This window comes from Macaca nemestrina, chromosome 4 (genome assembly GCF_043159975.1).
Source record: "Macaca nemestrina isolate mMacNem1 chromosome 4, mMacNem.hap1, whole genome shotgun sequence".
NCBI classification, from domain to species: domain Eukaryota; kingdom Metazoa; phylum Chordata; class Mammalia; order Primates; family Cercopithecidae; genus Macaca; species Macaca nemestrina.
This window is the reverse complement of record NC_092128.1, coordinates 7,494,626-7,516,946: the sequence shown is the minus strand read 5'-3', so window position 1 is coordinate 7,516,946 and position 22,321 is coordinate 7,494,626. Positions and strand designations below refer to the sequence as shown.

Below are 22,321 nucleotides of genomic sequence, written 5' to 3'. Positions count from 1 at the left end.
ATCTCCCATCCATGGATACGTCATGGCAGAAGTCTCCATCGTCCTCAGAACCCAGCCAGGGAAGGTGAGGAGGAGGCAGGAAGCCACACAGCCGCCCCACTCTGTAGAATTCCAAGGAACAGAAGCTTTTTAAAAATTCAGATTCTAAGGCCTCAGCCTGGGCCTCCTGACTCCTGGCCAGGGTTTGGAGAGGCAGAAGGAGGTAGAAGGAACAGGTAGAAGGAGGTGGAGAAGAAGGCACGAGTCAGTTCCCTCCCACCCTCCAGGCCTTTCCCAAGGGTTGGGGAAGACCTTGGGAAGCTCTCCTCTTTTGCTGCAGGGATGGAGAAAGAGCGTGGCTCGGAAGTTGTGGCAGTGCCCCTCAGAGACTGGTCACTTACTACTAGGGCCCCCAGGCAGGCCGGTGCTCCCTCTGGGCCTCAGTGTACTCTTCTGTGAAATGGGAAGATCATACTGGGTGACTTCATCCCTAACACCTCGTCTCTAGCTCTCAGCTTCTACCACTCTGCGAAGCCGTGTGGGCTGGAAGTCAGAGCGGCTCCCTCAAAGAGGTGCAAGAGTACCCATGATGTGAAGAAGGGGCTGGTTTGGCAAGGCAGAGGTGGGGAGGAATGGGGTAAAAACCTTCCTACCTGGGTGAGGGTGTCCATCGGAGCAGTGGTTCTCAAATGTGAGGCCCTCCCCCATGAGTGAAACACAAAATTATTTTAGGTGGGTGATATGAAATAGAAACAGATATGAAATAGAGAACAGACCATAGCTCAGTGCCTGGCATACAGTGAGCACTATGCAAGCACGAGTTACTATTATTTCTATTGTGCGTCATGGTCCAAAAGTTTGAAATACACTAACTTTCTGTTGTCTCTATTTTGTCACCAGCATGTAACCTCCGTAAGCGAGGGATTTTTGACAGTTCTGTTGACTCTTAAAGCCCCATGTCTAAAACAGTGCCCAGCACAAAGTAAAGGCTCAGTATTTATTAGATGAATAAATTGGTATCATTCCATGCAATTGTTGTCATATATATATATTCCCTCTTGGGCTAGACTGCCTGGCTCTGAGTCTGGCAGATGAACTCTGTGCTCCCCAGCCCTGCAAGCCTCCCTGGGACCCGGGGACGTCACAGCTCCTCTTCTTGGTGCTGCTGAAAAGAGTGTATGAGGAGCTCTAGGGATGGCAGCAGGCAGCCTCCGTCCCACACAAGGGTGCTGGGAGACATCTGTCCCCTCCCCACCTGCCCCTGTTCCCAGCTGTCCCCACATCTCAACCCCACAGTTCCCTTTCCTGGCAGGATCACTGCTCAGCATCCCTCTCCTGGCAGGGACAAAAATGGCCCTCTTCACCCCGACAACCTCTTCTCCTCGTCGTGGCCTGCTTTAGCCAGGATGGGACTCACTTCCTTCTCAGGTGAAGACGTTGTTAATGGAGAAAATGGATCTTGGGCTAATGAGCTGATCAGAACCTTGAGCTGCAAGAGGGCTCCAGCTCTCTTCAACTCCTGGCCCAGAGGTCCTCAGAGAGTGGTTCCCGGATGAGTAGCGTCCTGGTCAACCTAGGAACTTGCTAGAAAAGCACATTCATGAACCCGCCTGAGACCTACTGAATGGAAAACTCAGCGGTGGGGCCCAGCCGTCCATGTGAAGCCAGAGCTTGCTCAGGTTTGAGAACCGCCGGCCTAACTATTGTTGAGGAGGGAGGAAGCGGTGGTGGCCCCACTTGGAAGTCTGGGCGCTGGCAGCATGAGGACTGACTCGTGGGGGAGGCGCTGGGAAGGGAAAGGTGGCGGCTGCCGTTTTCAGATGCCTGCCCCTCTTCCCAACGCCATCATCCTCACAGGGGGAGGTGGCTGCTAAGTCACCTAAATACTGAGGGTGGCAGATAGTGGGAGGCACATTTCCCAAAACACTGGTGGGGGGTGGGCAGGAAAGGCCCCACCGCGGAGATCAGAGCTCTTCCCGAATACCAACAGCAAACCCTAGCTCATCACAGCCACCAGGAATAATTCTCGTTATTAGCCCCAGAGTCTGCCGCTCCCTCAGAGCCCCTCTCCCTGCATCCGGGGGCTGGATTCTCACACACACCATGTGGATGGTCCCGGAGCACAGACAGGTGCTGTCCTCAGAGTGAGGGCTACCAGGTTCTGGAGGGAGCCCTCCTCAACAGATGAGTCCCTGTGACGTGACTTTCCAGAAGCTGGACCTCCCGGCCTGATCAGTGCCCACCCCCACTTGCGGTGTGTGAGCTGACAAATTTACCCTGATGGCCAGCTGTTTATTTTTACAGTTTATGGTGAACCATGTTAGAGGTTTTCCATTTCTGCTAGTCTTAGAAAGTTTCTTTTAAAAATAAATGTAAGACCGGACGCGATGGCTCACGGTTGTAATCCCAGCACTTTGGGTGGTGGGCAGATCACTTGAGGTCAGGAGTTCAAGACCAGTCTGGCCAACATAGTGAAATCCCATCTCTACTAAAAATACAAAAATTAGCTGGGTGTGGTGGCGCACGCCTGTAATCCCAGCTACTCAGGAGGCTGAGGCAGGAGAATCTTGAAACCGGTAGGCAGAGTTTGTGCTGAGCCAGCTTCGCACCCACTGCACTCCAGCCTGGGTGACAGAAACTCTCTCAAAAAAATTTAAAAATAAAAAATAAATAAATATAAGCTTACAAATTGCACTTGGATATAAAAACTGTGCAGGTATGAATGACTGCAATTTGGGACTACCCTATCCCACAATGCCACCTCTGTTTCTGAGGGACACCGTAACTTAGGACGCTGGCGGGAGGTGGCATCTAAGACCCTTTGTGCATGTGTGTCTGTATGTGTAGGTATGTATGCATGTGCATGTGGATGAGTGTTTGGATGTGTAGATAAGTGAGTATTCTTCCAGTTACCTTTGTAAAATGAATCCTCTCTTATAATCGCCATAGGGCTTCATAAATGCCATGTCCTACAGTATTCTTCTGTAGTTGAATTCTAGGACATTTGCATGACTGTTCTAAAAAGCTTGGTCATATATGAAGAGGAGGACAGTTCGCTAACACCCATAGATGGGAATGAGATCCAGTTTTGCAAAGGGATTTGTGTTTTAGTGACACAAATGTTGAGTCCTCATCTGCTTCTTAAGCTGTCAGCAAGATCACCAAGGCGGTTACTAATGCAAGTGTGTATGGGGGTAAGTGGCTGGGTGAGGGACTGCTAGGTAAATGCTCTCAGCCTTGTACCTGTGCAAAGCCCGCGCTTGACAGAGGATGCCTGGGAGGGAAATGGTTCTGGAGTCTCCCAGTGAAACCACCCAGACTTTGTGGGAAGACTGCAGCCCTAGGCTGGGGTCCCTGAAATCTAGTGTTATTCTGGGTACACAGCAGTGTCCACACAGCAGATACCAGCTTAACCGTGTGGTTGAGATGGTACAGTTAAGAATATTCCTCTTGGCCAAGCATCCAAAGAGAGTCCCTGAGCTGCCGGTAATTTTCCTCTGGCCAAGGGTTAGCAGGCTGGGGTGACAGGGACCTGCTGGGAGTAAATTACGCAGGTGGCCGTTAGCTGACTTTTCCTCCCATGATCAGCTCTGTTCCATTTCTCAAGCCACATCCTCACGGGACGCTGGCCTTGAGCTCTTGTCCCCGAGCCTCTCTCTAGGAACTTGTCTTTCCCATGGGCCCTCGATGCCTGAGACCCTGTGAAGCACCCCACTGAGGCTGTACCCCCGGCCTTCCCAGCCCTATCACTCGTCCTGGGGTGCTGCTCATCTTCTGAAGGCTCAGAGCCCTTTTCCTTCCAACATGACAATGAGCTCACCTGGTATACCCACGCAGCAAAGCACCGACAAGCTCCGCTGGGGCTGCTCCCGCCCTTGCTCCCAGCCTGGGCACCTGAGTCCTTCTAACCGGCTCTTTCTTCCAGACACAATGCTTGTGTCCTCTGGGGTTTCAGGTCTAGAGAAAAGGAGGCCACCTCTGAGGCTGGCTCCCGGAAGCATCCATTTAGGCAGGTGAAGCTGGCAGCTCACACAGGCTCCCCGGAGCGGATTGGGGCTGTCTTTCCCCAGCTCCATTAACTGAGGCCATGTGGAAATCGTCCATGGCGGGAACATTTACACCACAGCAGTCAGGAAACACTATGAATCAGAGCTGCTCTTCTAGAGAGCCAGTTGTTAAACCTTTACCAGCACCCCACTGCCCACGGTCCAGCAACTTTTAAACCACGCCACCCCCTTCCTCCTGCGCTGTGAAGTCAGATTGCAGAGACGAGGCTGAGGAACTCAGCTTTCAGGAAGGGAGCAGATGAAACCTTGGATAAATACTGCTATGGTTTGAATGTTTGTGCCTCCTACAAAATTCGTGTTGAAACTCAGTCCTTCATGCCACAGTATTAAGACGTGTGCTTGGGGGTCGTTAGGTCATGAGGACGGGGCCCTCAGAAAAGGGTTACTACTCCTAGAAAAGAGCTGGAAGGAACCAGTGAGGCCTCCTTTGGTCCATGTGAAGTCACAGTGTGCAAGGTGCCACCTTGGAAGCGGAGACCAGGCCCTTGCCCGACACTGAACCTGCTGGCACCACCCTTGTCTTGGACTTTCCAACCTCCAGAACTGTGGGAAATAAATTTCTATTCTTTAGAAATCACCCAGTCTCAGGTATTTTGTTACAGCAGTACAAACAGATGAAGAAAATACTGCATGTCTTTTTTTGTTGTTTGTTTTCTTTTCTTTTTGAGACTGAGCTTTGCTCTTGTTGCCCAGGCTGCAGTGCAGTGGCGCAATCTTGGCTCACTGCAACCTCCACTTCCCGTGTTCAAGCGATTCTCCTGCCTCAGCCTCCTGAGTAGCTGGGATCACAGGCTCCCGCCCCCACCCTTGGCGAATTTTTATATTCTTAGTAGAGACAGCGTTTCACCATGTTGGCCAGGCTGGTCTCAAACTCCTGACCTCAGGTGATCCTCCCGCCTCGGCCTCCCAAAGTGCTGGGATTACAGGTGTGAGCCACTGGGCCCAGCTTACTGCGTGTCTTTTGATCTATCTAAAAACAAGAAAACTATAATAGGGATAACAAATAACTTTAAAAATTAAATTGGACTTCCGTCAGCAGACATCATCTCATTTGATCTTCACAGCCCGCAGGTGAGGGGAGTTGGGGAGGCCAGCCACCGAGCCGTACGGGCTGGCCCAGGCAGGCCCAGGGCCTGGGTACTGCTCCACGGTTCCTCTCCCAACGGCTCCTGCAGGGTGTTCTGAACGAAAATCAGTTCCTGTTTAGGAAGTTCTTTGTGATCCTGGAATACAGGGGCGTGGTGGAGACTTGGAGAATTCTAACTGTGTTGGGGAAAGGAAGACACAGAGGCAGCGCCCTCTGCCTGGCAGGCCGCAGGCCCTGAGAAGCAGGCTGCCTGGGGAAAGGGGTGTCCGATGCACGTGCTTTGGAGATAGTTTCTGGCAGGCCCATGCTCCCTTCCACGCGGGGCAGTCTGGCCAAGCCAGCTAGGCTCTGTTTTCTGGAACGTGGCCCTTCCCTTCTGCAGGAATCCAAGCGATACCAGGATGATGGTGGGGAAGTTCATAGTCAAGAATCTCTGTGCCTCCGTTTCTCCATGTCCCTGTTAGTCTCTGTGTCTAGATGGACAGGAGACCAAAGGCCTGCTCCCCACGGGCCTGTGTCTTCCGTCTTCTTGGGAGGATGCAGTTGTGCTGGATTAGGGCCCACCCTGCTCTATTCACTAAGTGCATCTGCCAGAGACGCTATATCCACGCAAGGTCACATTTACAGGTGCTAGGGGTTAGGACCTCTATATATATTTTGAGCGACACAATTCAATCCACGCCACTTGTGCACACTGGGCTTGTTCACACCTGGGGAAGCTGCTCCCTGCTCAGCCTGCAGCACTTTTGCCATTTCCCAGAGCGTGCTGTAGCTAGCCACAGAGAGGTTTCGCTGGGCTGTGGGGACGGCGGCGAGACACACCAGGGAGGCTGAGAACCCACACCTCCTAAACCGAGGGGCCGTGCACACAGGTGGCTCAGTGTCTGCAGAACGAGGCAGGAGGAGGGCGAGGGGGAATGGCAGCACCAACTGCCCGTAGTGGGCACATCAAATGATTACATAGGGACAGTGGGTGTGAATCGGGTGGGCCCAGGAGAAACCGGGAGGTACAGTCCCCTCACCTAGAACGCTGCTTGAGTGTTTAATGGAAAGACGCCTGTCCAGAAGGTTTATTCTGGAAAGAGGGATCAAATCTGCCTGTTGAAGCTCCAAAGTAACCCTGCTCAGCTAATGGGCTATTTCCTCATCTTAGAAAGGAAGAAATGAACAGGAGGCAGAAGGGCAACTTGTCCCATGCTCTGCCTCGAAGCACACCTAATCTGGTGAGCAGCCCTGCCATCGTGGAGGTGGGCAAACCCAGGTTCAGAGATGGCATTGGCCATGCTCATCAAAGCAGCCCAAGTTCATACTCAGCCAAGGAGCCCCAAGCCTGGATTAGAACCCTGGTGGACCAATTCCAAAATCCTCAAGTTCTACACTCCTTCCGCCTGCCCCACCTCCATCATCCTGTGTCCAGGAACATGGCCCCTGAGCCCCACCAGGGTCCACCCGCCCCACTGGCTTCCACCAGAGGGAAGAGTCAGAGGTGAGAGTCTGGTGCTCTGAGCGCTGCCTTGCAGTTGTGCAGATCAGTTTAGCTCAGTGAGTTTTAATTACTTTGATGTCTACTTTGATGCTGAAGATCTAGTCCCTCCCCCCACAGTCACTGACGGTGTCACTGAAAGCCGAGTCTGACAATACGGAATAAGAAGTCCTCGATGAGCCGCCGCGATGTGACCTTAGGCCCGTCACTTGAGCTCCAAAGCACAGCCCGCAGGGGCACCCCTGCTCCCCAACCCGCAAATGGGTGGTGAGACCTGAGGGACTCTCAAGTTCCTCCAGCGATCCCGCCGTCTGTGTGCCTGGCCCTCTTTATCTGGGATGGAGCCACTCACACCCTTAGTGTCATCTCACTTTTCTTAATGACCTGTTAGGGAAATATCACAAAACAAACACATACAAAGCAAAGAAAAAAGAAACGGCGCCCATGCCAGAGTTCAGCGTGGCTCTGACATTACATTGGTGCCTCTGGTTGGGAGAGGCCAAAACCACAACTTTCCGGAACTGGAGTGAGCCTTCCTGCCATCAGAGCACACTTGAGCATTTTGCTAAGAACGGGTTTTCCCGGTTTGAGACCAGCCAGTTTAGGGCCTCTGGCAAAAAAAAAAAAAAAAAAAAATCACTTCTGCTTTTGCCAAGCAGCTTCCCTTTTTCTGGAAACTGCCCGATCCCCGCCTCGCTGTGGGCACCTCTGCCAGCAACAGCTGCTCCTGGCCGGCCCAGGCTGGTGCGGGGATCTGAGACATGGAGTCGCAATGGCCAGTGTGGGCGAGTGGCTCTTGTGAAGTTGGCCACGCTCGTCTCTCCAGAGTCGGCTGCAGATGGAAATTTCCATATGCCTCTGTTCAGCCAAAATCACAGGCTTTTGGTTTCGTTATCACTGTCAAACCATTAACCACTAACCCTTGACACCCAGGGGAGAGCGCTCCTGGGGCCCCACTCTGCATGCTGGTGAGCTTGAATGTCTTAGAAGTGGATGCTTCTGGAAGGAAGGATGGGAAGCCTCCCTCCCCATGGGTCCCCCTCCACGGCTCACGTCCAAAACGCCTTATTCTGTATCATCATCGTCTATGAAATGTGCACATCCTCACTCCCATCACTGCTAAAACACTCCTCAGATTCAACTTCTCCAGGGGAGTTCACAGGAGAGGGAGCCGGGCCTTCCTGCTCTGGTGAGGGGCTTCTCTCCACTCCCTCTCAGCTGGAGGGCAGGGGGCAGTGAGGGGAGAGGCAAGACTGAAAACAGGTGGCAAGCTCTTGCCTGTGCCCTGTGCCTGCTCCATCCATGTCTGGAAGAATGCCTGCCTCAAAGCAAACCCTCAACAGTGCTGCTTACTGAGTGACAGGACGGACGCACAGGAACCCAGGTTCCTACACAAGCCTGTGCCCTGTGTGAGGTGCCAGCTCAGACAGAGGCATTGGTCGGGGGTCCCTGGGGCTAGGGGGGACAGAATCCTCAAAAATGTAAGCCCTGGCCAGGCACAGCAACTCACGCCTGTAATCCCAGCACTTTGGGAGGTGGGCAGATCACCTGAGGTCAGGAGTTTGAGACCAGCCTGGCCAACATGGCAAAACCCTGTCTTTACTGAAAATACAAAAATTAGCCGGGCATGGTAGCACACGCATGTAATCCTAGCTACTCGGGAGGCTGAGGCAGGAGAATTGCTTGAACCCAGGGGGTGGAGGTTGCAGTGAGTCAACATCGCACCACTGAATTCCAGCCTGGGCGACGGAGTGAGACTCCATCTCAAAAAAAAAAAAAAAGAATGTAAACCCTACGAGGGCAGCAGCCTCATGTGCACCAGGGACTTGTAGGGGGGCATGTGGTAAGCACCCCGTCGTTAGTGGGGCCCTGAGAAGCCACAGGACAGGCTGAGACCATACGAAGAACTGCCCCAGGAGCACAGAGATCCCAACCCCAGATGCCTGAGGGTCGTATAGGAACACAACAACCTGGAAGTGCTCCCATCCTACAGAGAGACCGGGGAGGCCAGGGGTGTGCACGGAGCTTCCGCCCGGAGCCCTGCACTCCACAAGAATCGGCTTAGATCTTGACCTCCTCCTCCTTCCCCAGGGCCCCACCTCTCTCCCATCTCACAGCCTGCACAGCCCCGGGAGGGACACCTGCTCTTTCATACGTGACCCACCCGGCATGGCCGCAGCTCAGCAGGCAACCCCAGGACTGGCGCTTCCAGCTTGGACTAAATTTAATTTCACCCTCCAAAGGTGGGGGTGGCTGCCTTGAATGGATTCCAAGAATTTCAAGGGTAAACCTTGTGTCTCTGGACTCAGCCCTAAGTCACTTTTTCCTGTGTCCCTCGGAGAGCTCGGGACCCAGGAGACGCTGAGGCTACAACATTTGCTCTGAAACTTTTTAAAAGTAGGCGATGACTGTGACAAGGCCGACAAGGACTGGATGCACGAGTGTGCTGTCCCATAGGCACGGCACCCTGGAGGAGGAGAAGGGGGCTACAGCTGGGTCGACACAGCAAGATTCCAGAAAAGAGAAGAGAAAGTCAGTTTCAGAAAAGGGTAAAAAAGTCAAAATGACAGGTTTGTCAGAAAAATAATTTACATTCTAAAACCTTAGTTGCTTAAAAATAATTTATGTATATATTTTTCAGATGACAATTCTGACAATTTTATATGGTTGATGGGTCAGATATTAGGTTGAACTCTGTAAGATTATCATTTTTGAGGTTAGAAAATAGTCAAATGTGGCTCACGCCTGTAATCCCAGCACTTTGGGAGGCCGAGGCGGGCGGATCATGAGGTCAGGAGATTGAGACCAACCTGGCTAACACAGTGAAACCCCAGCTCTACAAAAAAAATACAAAAAAATTAGCCGGGCATGGTGGCAGGTGCCTGTAGTCCCAGCTACTCGGGAGACTGAGGCAGGAGAATGTGTGAACCCGGGAGGTGGAGGTCGCAGTGAGCTGAGATTACACCACTGCATTCCAGCCTGGGCGACACAGTGAGACCCCGTCTCAAAAAAAAAAAAAAGTCAAATATTGGCTGTTCCACACAGTTTAACCTAAAATTATCACCCGCTCTTCACTGCTGAGGAACCTGGGCTGAGAAAGGATGATTTGGGCTCAGAATAAGACCTTCTGACCCCAAACCCAGGCTCCTCCTACCAAATCATGCTGCTTCCCACCAAAAAACCAACAACGAATAGAATCCAGGCCCGCTTTATTTTAGAGGCAAGGATAACCTGGGTGTTGAGGTCAGGCCTGGCCACCCACTGGGGACAGCTGGGTCATTCACCATCAGCCCAAAGGCAAAGCCCACTCGTGTCACCTCACCTAGCCCCTGCTCTGCAGTGCCACCATGCAGTGCCCAACACGGGCAGAGAGAAGAGGTCTCCACCCCTGTCTGCGACTGTTTATTTCTCTAAAAATCACATTAGAAATGAGCCTCCAAGGAGCTTGACTTGAACCTGGAACTTTCTAAAATGCAGAGTATCTGTGTATCTCTGCCTACATGCATACCTCCCTTCCCCACACACACATGCACACACACACACACAAACACACGTGCACATGCGCACACACACAAACACACGTGCACATGCACACACACGTATGCACACATAACCCTTCTGGACTTAGCAGCACATGGACCAGCTGGATGCTTGTGGGACCTGAGGGTGGACGGCTCCTCCATCCCATCGGGGCTGCTGTGGGAGGCTGGCCCCCGAGAGCCTCTGGCCAGCACACAGCTTTCCCCGACACATCATGGCACAAGGAGGCATCTGGAGCGCCTGGGGATAGGGCTGTGTGACATCCCTGGCAAGGCCCAGGCAATGGGAATCCAGCCGCCAAACTCGAGGGCCTCATGGAATGCTAATGGCTATGGACAGCGCTGCCACAGACTTGAGTGACGTCACCTCAGTTTGTACAATTGGGCTGGGACTGGAGCTCAGCCTTCCTGGATCCCAGTCCTTGAGCTCAGGGCATGAATATGGCCACAGAATCAGGGTGCCCAGTCCTTAGGTGCACCTCCTGTGGTTCAAACACAATGGCCTCAAGAGAGGGAGGCAGTGGAGGAGTCACAGGAGGAGGGCTCAGCGAAAGAAAGGACATCTCTGAGCAGAGGGATGGCCTCAGAGCCCAGCTCCAGGATGGCTGCAGGCGCCATACTCCAGGGCTGGAGCTGGGGGAAGAACACACACCATCTTACACACACACACACCACCCTCCACACACACCACCCTCCATACACACCACCCTCCACACACACCACCTTACACACACACCACCCTCCACACACACCACCTTACACACACACCACCCTCCACACACACCACCCTCCACACACACCACCTTCCACACACACCACCCTCCACACACATCTTCCACACACACCACCCTCCACACACACCATCTTACACATACACACACCACCCTCCACACACCACCCTCCAAACACATCACCCTCCACACACATCTTCCACACACACCACCTTACACACACACCACCTTACATACACATACCACCCTCCACACACCATCTTCCACACACATCACCCTCCACACACATCTTCCACACACACCACCCTCCACACACACCACCCTCCACACACATCACCCTCCACACACATCTTCCACACACACCACCTTACACACACACCACCTTACATACACACCACCCTCCACACACATCACCCTCCACACACATCTTCCACACATACCACCCTCCACACACCATCTTCCACACACATCACCCTCCACACACATCTTCCACACACACCTTCCACATACATCTTCCACACACATCACCCTCCACACACATCTTCCACACACACCTTCCACATACATCTTCCACACACACCTTCCACATACATCTTCCACACACACCACCCTCCACACACACCACGCTCCACACACACCACCCTCCAGACACACCACCCTCCAGACACACCACCCTCCACACACATCTTCCACACACACCACCCTCCAGACACATCTTCCACACACACCACCCTCCAGACACACCACCCTCCACACACATCTTCCACACACACCACCCTCCACACACATCTTCCACACACACCACCCTCCACACACCATCTTACACACACACCACCCTCCACACACACCATCTTACACACACACACACCACCCTCCACACACACCACCCTCCACAATCTTCCACACTCATCACCCTCCACACACCATCTTCCAAACACACCACCCTCCACACACATCTTCCACACACACCACCCTCCACACACCATCTTCCACACACACCACCTTCCACACACCACCCTCCACACACACATCTTCCACACACACCATCTTCCACACACACCACCTTACATACACACCACCCTCCACACACATCACCCTCCACACACATCTTCCACACATACTACTCTCCACACACATCTTCCACACACATCACCCTCCACACACATCTTCCACATACATCTTCCACATACATCTTCCACACACACCACCCTCCACACACACCACCTTACACACACACACACCACCTTACACACACACCACCTTACACACACCACCCTCCACACACCACCCTCCACACACACACCACCCTCCACACACACACCACCCTCCACACACACCACCCTCCACACATCACCCTCCACACACACCGCCCTCCACACACATCTTCCACACACACCACCCTCCACACACATCTTCCATACACACCACCCTCCACACACATCTTCCATACACATCACCCTCCACACACACACCACCCTCCACACACACCGCCCTCCACACACACCACCTTACACACACACCACTTACACATACACCACCCTCCACACACACCACCTTACACACACACAACCCTCCACATACACCACCTTACACACACACTACTTACACACACACCACCCTCCACACACACCTTACACACACACCGCCCTCCACACACACCACCTTACACACACACTACTTACACACACACCACCCTCCACACACACCTTACACACACACCGCCCTCCACACACACCACCTTACACACACACCACCCTCCACACACACCACCCTCCACAACACCACCCTCCACACACACCACCTTACACACACACCACTTACATACACACCACCCTCCACACACACCACCTTACATACACGCCACCCTCCACACACACCACCTTACACACACACCACCCTCCACACACACCACCTTACACACACACCGCCCTCCACACGCACCACCTTACACACACACCGCCCTCCACACACACCACCCTCCACACCACCCTCCACACACACCACCCTCCACACACACCACCCTCCACACACACCACCTTACACACACACCACTTACATACACACCACCCTCCACACACCACCTTACACACACACCGCCCTCCACACACACCACCTTACACACACACTGCCCTCCACACGCACCACCTTACACACACACCGCCCTCCACACACACCACCCTCCACAACACCACCCTCCACACACACCACCCTCCACACACACCACCCTCCACACACACCACCGTACACACACACCACCCTCCACACACACCACCCTCCACACACACCACCCTCCACACACACCACCTTACACACACACCACCCTCCACACACACCACCCTCCACACACACCACCTTACACACACACCACCCTCCACACACACCACCTTACACACACACCACTGCAGACACTGGGATGTTTTTGCCAAGCAGAGAAGCTGCAGGCAGACAGGCATGGGCTGTGCCACAGCGGAAAAGTGGGTGGGTGGGGGCGGGCAGAGGGGTTGGGCGGCAGGAACCACAGGGACGGGTAGAGCCACACCTGCTCCCGACCATATGGACCTCACAGATGAGTCTGTGTCCCGGCTTAGGTGAAAGCTGAGCTCCATGATGCTATGTGCACCCTGTCTCCATTTCCAAAAGGATGCTTGCAGTGCAGTGAGATAAAATACCTTAAAAGGGGGGAAAACAGTAGCCACAGGAAGATAAAGTAAGGTGGTCTCCGGAGCGAGGTTAAGACACAAAAACCCGTAGTCCTACACACTCCCCAGACACAGCCACACATTCTGCCCTTGGGTTTCTCCAACAAATGAAGAAAGACGATTTCTTAAAAATTACAGCACACTCAAGTTTGCTCCATGGCAAGCGCTTTATAGGACATCATTTAATTCTCATGGCCACCTGCAGGCAGGTATTCTTATTGCTGTTTCACTAACAAAGCAGCTTAGGTTCAGGGACATCAGGGAGCCTATCCAAGGTCACACAGCCAGTGAGAGGTGTGGCAGGAGGGAAACCAGGTCCCAAAGTCCTGGCTCCCCGTGGTGATCTTTCCAAGGCCCGCCCTGACAAGGACGCAAGCACAGGTGCCATGAGCACGCCGGGGCGGCCCCGAGGCGGGCCCCAGGGGAGGCTAGCAGCTCTAGGGAAGGTATTCTGCCTTCTTCATTGCCCCAAATTAGGATGTGGAGGGAGACAAAAAGACGTCCAGCAGGGAAGGGCACGGATTTTGGAGGCAGCCACACCGGGTTCACACATTGGCCTTGCCATGGCCCTCAGGCAAATGACTCATTCTATCTGAGCCTCCATTTCTCCAACAGTAAAACCCGGGTGAATACTAGGAACAGGCAGAGTTGCTGATGAGTTAAATGGCAAAACATGTGAAAGACGTGAGTGTGGCACCCACACCGAATAGAACTCAGTGAATGCCCGCATCCAAAAACAAGACCACCCACGGATACGGTCACAGCGTCCCCACCGGAGCACGGTGGCCTGCGCCTCGTCAGCCACCGTGGCCGCCACAGGGAACAGAACTGGATCACAAGGCAGGTGTTTCAAGCCTGGTGAAACTCAGCTCTAAGGAGACAAGATAAAGGCGGAGAAGCCACAGGACAGAAGGCAGAAGACAACAAGAAGGGCGGAGAGAAAACGGAGCAGAGGAGGAAAGAAACAGAAAACAGTGACAAAAGAAACTACTGGACGGCAGCCCAAAATCTCCTGCTTTCAGCTTTGTGTAAAAGGTGGTATCTTTTATGGCTCCAGAGACATAAACCAGTGTCATTTTTGCAGGCAACATTAAAACAAAAAACAATCCTAAGACCCACCTCTTTTCAATGAGTCAAGAGCTCATCACTGCTGAAAACAAAACAAAACAAAAAGTCAGCAGGGAGTGTAAGAGGCGGGCACAGAACGCACAGCATCCCGCGGAAGACGGGTGGGAGATGAGAGCCGGAAAAGGTCAGTGCTTTTTGCTGGGTGACATTCAGGACCTTTCTGCTCCTGCCAGCTCCCAGCTCCCAGGCCACTGAGCCCTACAGAGCTCTGCACAAATGAGGAATGAGGCCGATGTCCAGGTCTGCCTGTGAGAGGTGGCTGTGCCCGAGGTGGACCCATCAGCAACTGGAAGTACCAAAAAAAAAAAAGACTTCATATAAATAAATGCATCTATAGTCAGCCTAGAAAAATGGCTGGAAATCAACAGCACGCTCCTCTCCACGCATTTTCTCGGGTTGCACGCTGCCTTCCGGCACCATCTGTCTGTTCAGCACAGTGGTTTCATGTGGGCTCAGGCGCCAGACGGCTCCGGCTTGATGCCCGGCCGTGCCACCTCCTGCCAACAGCCTCTGCTGTGCAGATTTTCCCATCTGTAGAATGGGGACAACAGCAGCACCAGCACATGGCTGTGTGGGGGTGAAGTCAGCTGCGATCCACGTGTGCTGAGGACCTGCTGGCTTGAGAACGCTCCCTCTCTCTGTGGCCAGTGATCTCTCCTTTTCCCTTCAGATCTGACCTGGAAAGTCATCTGAACCAGGTGCCACCTCGCTAGAGCATCGGAAGGCAGGCATACAATTTCTAACACCTTCAATACAACCCTGAATGGTGATTTTCTGTCCCCAGGAAGGAATGGGACATAGCAGACAAAGAGTTGTGGGTTTTACTCCTTTGGCTGCTCCCTAAGGGGTACAGGGTACTGGGACTTGCCTCGCCCATCTCTCTTTGGGAATGAAGCACTCCTTTCCCTACTGCTGGTGGTGTTGTGGCCCCTCGGCTGCCAGCCCCTTGTGGGGACAGCCCAGGCTGGAGGAGCCACCTTCCCAAGGCCCCGGCCTCTTCCACAGACAGCTGCATCCACCGATGATTGTCCCCAGCCCCTGCTGCCATCCAGCAAAGCTCGGAAGGGTGGGCCGAGGCCCTGGCTGAGACTGCGGGGCAGCCCAGCCTCTCCTGCACCACGCCTACACCTCTGCTTCCCTCCCTTCCCCTCCCCAGGGGCTGATCCTGAGCTCCCCAGTACTCATCAGCACCCTGCCAGCCCCGGCCACCGCTGTCCCCAGCCAGCTCATTCAAGAGCCCCATCTGTGCCACTTGGTGGGAAGGTGACTGAAGCTACTGGCTGCTTGGAGCTTTACGCAGTATGGAGATTATTTTTATTTTTGTCTGTGTATACCTTGTGCCACTTTCGGTATCCAGGTGGCATAAAAATACGTGTCAGGGATTGGACTAGGTAAGCCTCAGTGGATATTTAAATACCCCTATCTCCCACACCCCATTATTCCCCTCCCCTATTCACCTGCCCCCCGACACACACCACCCCTGCTCTACAGGAAGAGAGAGATTCACAGGGAAAGGGAAGTCCCGCCTCCTCAATGGTCCTGGACCATGGCCATGCCTGACGCCATCGCTGCTGGAAAAAGGTCGACACCATCGTTCACTTCGGCCATTTCTCGGCTTCCTGTGATTTGAAAGTTTTCCAGTGCTGAGATGGGTTTGGTTTGAGCCCCCAATCCAAAGGTGCTTTGCTGGTAGCTAGGAGGTATTCAGCAAGCACCTACTATGCAGAATGCACAGTGTGGAGCACTGGGAGGGACCATAAAGACGAACGAACACAAATTCTGCCCCCAGGAGTCTTGATGGAGCTGACGGGTGCCCAGGCCTTGCCTCGCCCCTCGGTGACCCCTCTTCCTGCTCCTCTGCAAGGCTGGCATCGACAGCAGCTCCAACCCCATCCCTGGCCTCAGTGACTCAAGGGGAGTTTTCAGAAACTTCTCAGATCAAGGAAAGCTCAGAAAGTCCAGTGTCTCCTGAGGAGGAGCCAGACCCTGGCCAGGTGTCTCTCGAGTCTGTCACAGAACAGGCTCAGGAAAAACAGGTCGCTGGGGCCTCCAGCAAAGAGCCGACACCACATCTGTACACATCATCCTGTGGTGCCCAGTGAATGTGCTTTGAGGGCGCTGCACAGCGGTGGCACCAGAGAACGCTCTGTGGGGAACGGTGTCAGACGGGGCGGGGCGAGGTGAGACCCGCAAGCCAGCCCCTGCTGCACACGGTGGTGAAGGCGGAAAGCTGCGGCAAGACCTTCCCACCATCTCCATGAGGCCTGTGGGTGGAGAGGGTGGGACGCGACTGCCAGCCCCGTGGAAAGGTGTGATTCTCTAAAGAAGACAGAGGTGCTGGCCAGGAATCATGGTCTTCAGAGGGAGGGCAGTGCCCAGCACATCTCTCCATGTTCGCTGAGACACAGCTAAGGACACACGCTTGAAGGGCCATGGGATGACCGAACAGGGAAGGACTTCCCGGTGGCGAGGGCTGTGAAAGTGGAGGTGAGGGATCCGGCGGCACCTGCCTGAAGCTGTGTGCCCAGGCCCAGCTGGCTCTGCTGCTAGCCACAGTTCACAGTGCCAGAGCTGTCCCTTGGCGCTATCAGAAGCGGAGTGGACTTGGATACCTTCAGCTCCCCTTCTGCTCTCATCAGTCACTTGCCAGCCAACCTCTTCTGTCCCAGGTGAGAGCTGCAGGTTAAGGCACCGAGGATGTATCTCCATCTCTGTCCAGAGCCAAGCAGTTGAATGATCTGATAAACAGCCATCTCCCACTCCCATCTAGACAGTAGTCATGTCGGTATGAGCTGGAAATCCAAGGCCATGGGACTCCCCTGAGTCCATGCCGCTGGAGGGACGCAGGGTTGTAGGACGGGAGAGCCCATCTTCTGAGGTAGTCCAAGATTCCCTGTCTGCCACCTGCAGGGGGGACTGTGGGCTGAGCTGACGGAGGTGGCCGGGCACCTGGAGTTGTAGCAGATATCACAGAAGCCGGGAATGCTGGACCTGGAGGGGCCTTTCCAGTCACTAATGGGGCTCCATCTGCCTGTCGGACGCTTTCATCCACCTTCCATTAAGCACATTAACCGGCAGCGGTGACGTGCCCAGCCACTGTGATATGCCCAGCCAGTGCCCCTTCTCCAGCCTCTGTGGAGCCCCTCCTGCCAGAGGCAGGGCAGAAAGGGGGCACCAGGACAGGCCCACAGAGAGGCAAGACCACAGGCTGGGCATGCTTTGCAGCAGAGAGAACCAGAACTTCTTGCAAACACCTCACTCCTCCAACACCACACACGGCCACCTGCATCTCTACACTGCTCGTCCTTCCCCGCCCCCTCTCCTCCCTGGTGTCCACGCCTGTACCCATGGACAATCAGAGACAAGCACTGATGGGTACCACCTGTGGTGCCCAAGGCCTCAACTGTGGAATGGGGTGTGGGTTTCATCTCTCACTGGGAATGAACCATCCACAAGACACGAGGGAGAGTATGGCCCCCAGCCCACCCCACCCCACCCGAGGCCCACTGCAGACTAGAAGGAGATGACTTGGGGGCCTGAGTGTTCTCTAAAAGCCTCATAATATTTATTTTCTGGAGTCAAGGTGTAAAATCTCCATGAGTTCCCTATTAGACGGCAAATGCCCCAAGGAGAAGAGGACAAAAAGCATATTAACCTGATGAACTGATGCCCAAGGATACCTGCTGTGCCCTGCCTCTCCTAGAGGGTGCTGTTCTAGCCCAGGGAACACTGTCTCCCCTTGTCTGCCCACCTATCTTCTGTGCCATGACCCTAATGGGGTCACGATAGGCTTGTGGTAGAGGCAGGTGGAGGCAGACAAGATTGCAGGGACCCTGAAGTCCCAGTATTCTGCTTCCAGGTAGAGCTTGCCAGGTTAGATTTCTGCCCACCACCTCAACTCTCAGAAGCCCCACCCCAAGACTTTGCCTTCAAGTTCCTGGCACGTGGACCCAAGGCCAAGGCCATTTCTAAGCACTCTCAGTTAAGGGCTCAGTACCTTCAGCCCTGGAGGCTCAAGCTGACTTCACTCTGGGGTCAGGACCTTGGCCTGTCTCAGTGTGAATAAGGAGACCTGTTGAACAAATTTGCAAGTTATTCAGCCAAAGCCTTATGAGGGATTAAAAAGGAAATCTCGTTCAAATTATGATTAAAGAATCACCTGCAGGATGGGCATGGTGGCTCACGCCTGTAATCCCAGCACTTTGGGAGGTTGAGGCGGGTACTTGAGGCCAGGAGTTCAAGACCAGCCTGGGCAACATGGCAAAACCCCGTCTCTACCAAAACTACAAAAATTGGCCGGTCATGGTGGTGCGTGCTTGTAATCCCAGCTACTGCAGAGGCTGAGACATAAGAATTGCTTGAACCCGGGAGGCCGAGGTTGCAGTGAGCCAAGATGGTGCCACTGCATTCCAGCCTGGGTGACAGAATAAGACTCTGTCTCAAAAAAAAAAAAAAAACCTCAATTGAAAAGAATAAAATTATATTAAGCTGGGGCCATCTCAGTCATGCTCCCCCACATCCTGCGAGGTGGGGATTATATTCTGTATTTTACCTGTGAGGAAACTGAGGCTTAGATTGTGCCAGTAAACTGCCCAATAGGACACAGGGGGCAATCAGTGGCACTGGGGTTGCGACCTTGGCCTATGGCGCCCGAACTCATGCTCCCTCCCCTGCAGCCACTCTTCCGTTGGCAAGATGAAAACCATCCCATTTTCCTGCTCGCACACAGGACTCTGTTCCTGAGAATCTAGTTATGAGGGACAGCTAGGTCCATGCCCATCCCTTCGGTGGACGGATGCTCCCTCCTCCAATGGCACCAGGAAATACAGAGGTCCCTGAAGGACATGAGGCCCGAGGCACTGGCATCTGGCCCCCGGGCTCTGCATTGCATGAAGGTCTAGGCGCCCGGCCAGTCTCCAGGTAGAGGACCATCCGCCACGGCAGATGCCTCCTGCCAGACACAGGATGCTGTTACTAGTCAATCAGCCTGAGCCAAAGCCCAAGTAACTTTCCCAAGTGGGAGGTGAAGGAAAAAAACAAATAGCACAATAATGTGCCTAAAATCCGCCCTTTTTATTCTGGCCAGTAGATTGGATGGAAAAACAATGCCTCTTTTTGAAACCAACAAGACATGATTTGTCTGAAAATTTTCTCTTTGAGATATGTGGCTCCCCTAAGATTTGTAAGTAGCGGGTCTACTCAGACTTTTCTAAATTGGGTTGTAGAGTTAACTAAGCATTTCCATTCTCAAAGATGGCCCGTATTGTGTTCCTTTCCCCGTCTGTCAGTTCAGCTTCTGCATTTCCTCACCATCATCATCATCATCATTGTCAACATTCAGGTCGGCTGTGTGAGAGGTGGCTTCCTCAGGGCTGGGACATGACAAAGTGTAGATGCATGCCATCCTTAAAGGAGCTTATGGTTTAATTAAGGAGACGGGCTGGACACTTCGAAAGAAAAATCGTGAGATTTTATTATGAGAAAGGGACGCAATGCTGTGGATGCCGTGGTGTGGCTCCTGGATCCCCAGGTGCAGGAAGCACTGGTAGGTCCCTGGGTGCAGGGAGCACTGGTAGATCTCCGGGTGCAGGGGGCGCTGGTAGGTCCCAGGGTGCAGGGGGCACTGGTAGACCCCCACGTGCAGGGAGCGCTAGTGGGTCCCCAGGTGCAGGGGGCACTGATAGGTCCCCAGGTGCAGGGAGACTGGTAGGTCCCCGGGCACAGGGGGTGCTGGTAGGTCCCCAGGTACAGGCAGCACTGGTAGATCCCCAGGTACAGGGAGCACTGGTAGCCGCTGGTACTCAGCTGAGTGCCTGGCTGAGAACTTGCCCTCACCAGATGGGATCCGCCTCAACCAAGTTTACATCCTCTTCCCAGGGACAGTGTGGGAGCCCTTTGCCTCAATCTGGGACAACTCTGAAGGGCCATCCCAGTTCCAGAATGTTCCAAGGGGTCAGGTGAGGCCTTTGGTGTGAATGCTTCACAGCCCTTCCCCTCTGCTCAGTCCAGCTCGCTTCCCTCTTTCACCACTGAGCGGCCAAAGCTAGAGGCACAGACTCACCAGCTGAGCATAACCTTCAGGTGAAGGTGACAAAGGCTACTGGAGGGTAGACCATCATTTAACAAGGAATAGAACCAAATATGAGGCCAGCACGGTGGCTCACGCCTGCAACCTCAGCACTTTGGAAGGCCACAGCAGGAGAATTGCTTAAGCCCAGGAGTTTAAGAGCAACCTGGGCAAGATGATGAAGCCCCTTCTCTATGAAAAATCAAAACATTAGCTGGGCATGGTGGCACCTGTGGTCCCGGCTACTCAGCAGGCTGAGGTAAGGGGATCGCTTGAGCTCAGGAGTTCCAGGCAGCAGTGTTCGAACCACCGCACTCCAGCCTGGGCTACAGAGCAAGACTCTGTCTCAAAAAAAAAAAAAGGAACCAAGAACCAAATATGTCCACCTGCCTTCATGCTGTATTTTATCACAGTAGTAAACTCCATGCCTGCATGTGGAGCCTACAGAACATCGCTTTGAGCCTTTCCTGAGAACTGATGTTGCCACATCTAGAGGAGAGGAGAGAGGAGGGAGGTGATAGAGAATGGAGTCTGGAGCCCACAGCCCTTGTCTTGAAACAGCACGAAACAAGCACTGCTGTGAACCGGCTTCCTGACCTCCAGCCTGAAGAGCAGGCATCTCAGGCAGAAAGCCACGAGGCCGGCAGACGGCACTGCTGGCTCCCAGAAGCCCTTCCCTGACCATAGCCACAGCTGTTGGCCTGCCAGGATGGGATTCCTCTCCTTCTAACACACCTCCAGTGCAAAAGCCCGGGTTCAATCCTTGCTTTGCCACTGACCAGCCATGCAACTTGGCAGGTCGCTTAACCTCCTGGGGCTATTTCCTCATTATATGGCGGTCCAGGGTGCAGCTTCCTGTTTCTCTTCTCCCAGGGGCTACCATGCATCCTCTGCGCCACTTCCACACCTGGCAGGCACCCTGCAACTCTACGGGGGAGGTCACCTGGCCCAGTTCTTTCCCTAGACCTGGTTGTTATCACTGCCCAGCATTTCCCTCTGTCTTTGAAACTATTCTATTACCTGTGCCCCAAGGTCATGTCAGAAATCTCAAAATACACGTAACATGCAAAGCAGGGTGGTGAGGAGACGAGTGGCTTGTCTGTTCTCCTGGTGCTGGCAGCTCCCCAGGGGCGAAATATCTCCTCAGACACTCACTCATCTTCAGTGGCGCAAACGGGAGGGCTCAGGTAACACTCTCAAAAGCCCAGCTTTGGAAGGACCCAGGCCCCATCACTGCTCTGCATGCCCCTCACTCACAGCCCCTTAAAGGCCACTTGTCCCCAGGACAAAGCAGTTTCCATACAGCCGTGGTGCTTGAGCCAAATGGAGACTTAGGCTCCAGCCCTCTTTTTCAAAGTGTATATATGTATATTACATATTATACATATCACATATAGGATATACTTTAAGTAGCATATGATTAGATAACAATTTTATATAATATTAATTATATAATATACGAATGTATTATATATGTAAACAGATCTAGACAGGTTAAGTGACTGGTTCCGCTCAAATCCTTCCGGCCCCTGAGCGTGACC

The 22,321-nt window shown here is 53.5% G+C and overlaps 1 protein-coding gene across 3 annotated transcripts in view; it reads right to left on the bottom strand.

The window, feature by feature from the left end:
* LOC105474924 (protein kinase AMP-activated non-catalytic subunit gamma 2) overlaps positions 1-22,321 on the bottom strand; it is a 321,097-nt gene that overhangs the window by 287,578 nt on the left and 11,198 nt on the right. The gene's annotated exons all lie outside the window — the stretch shown is intronic.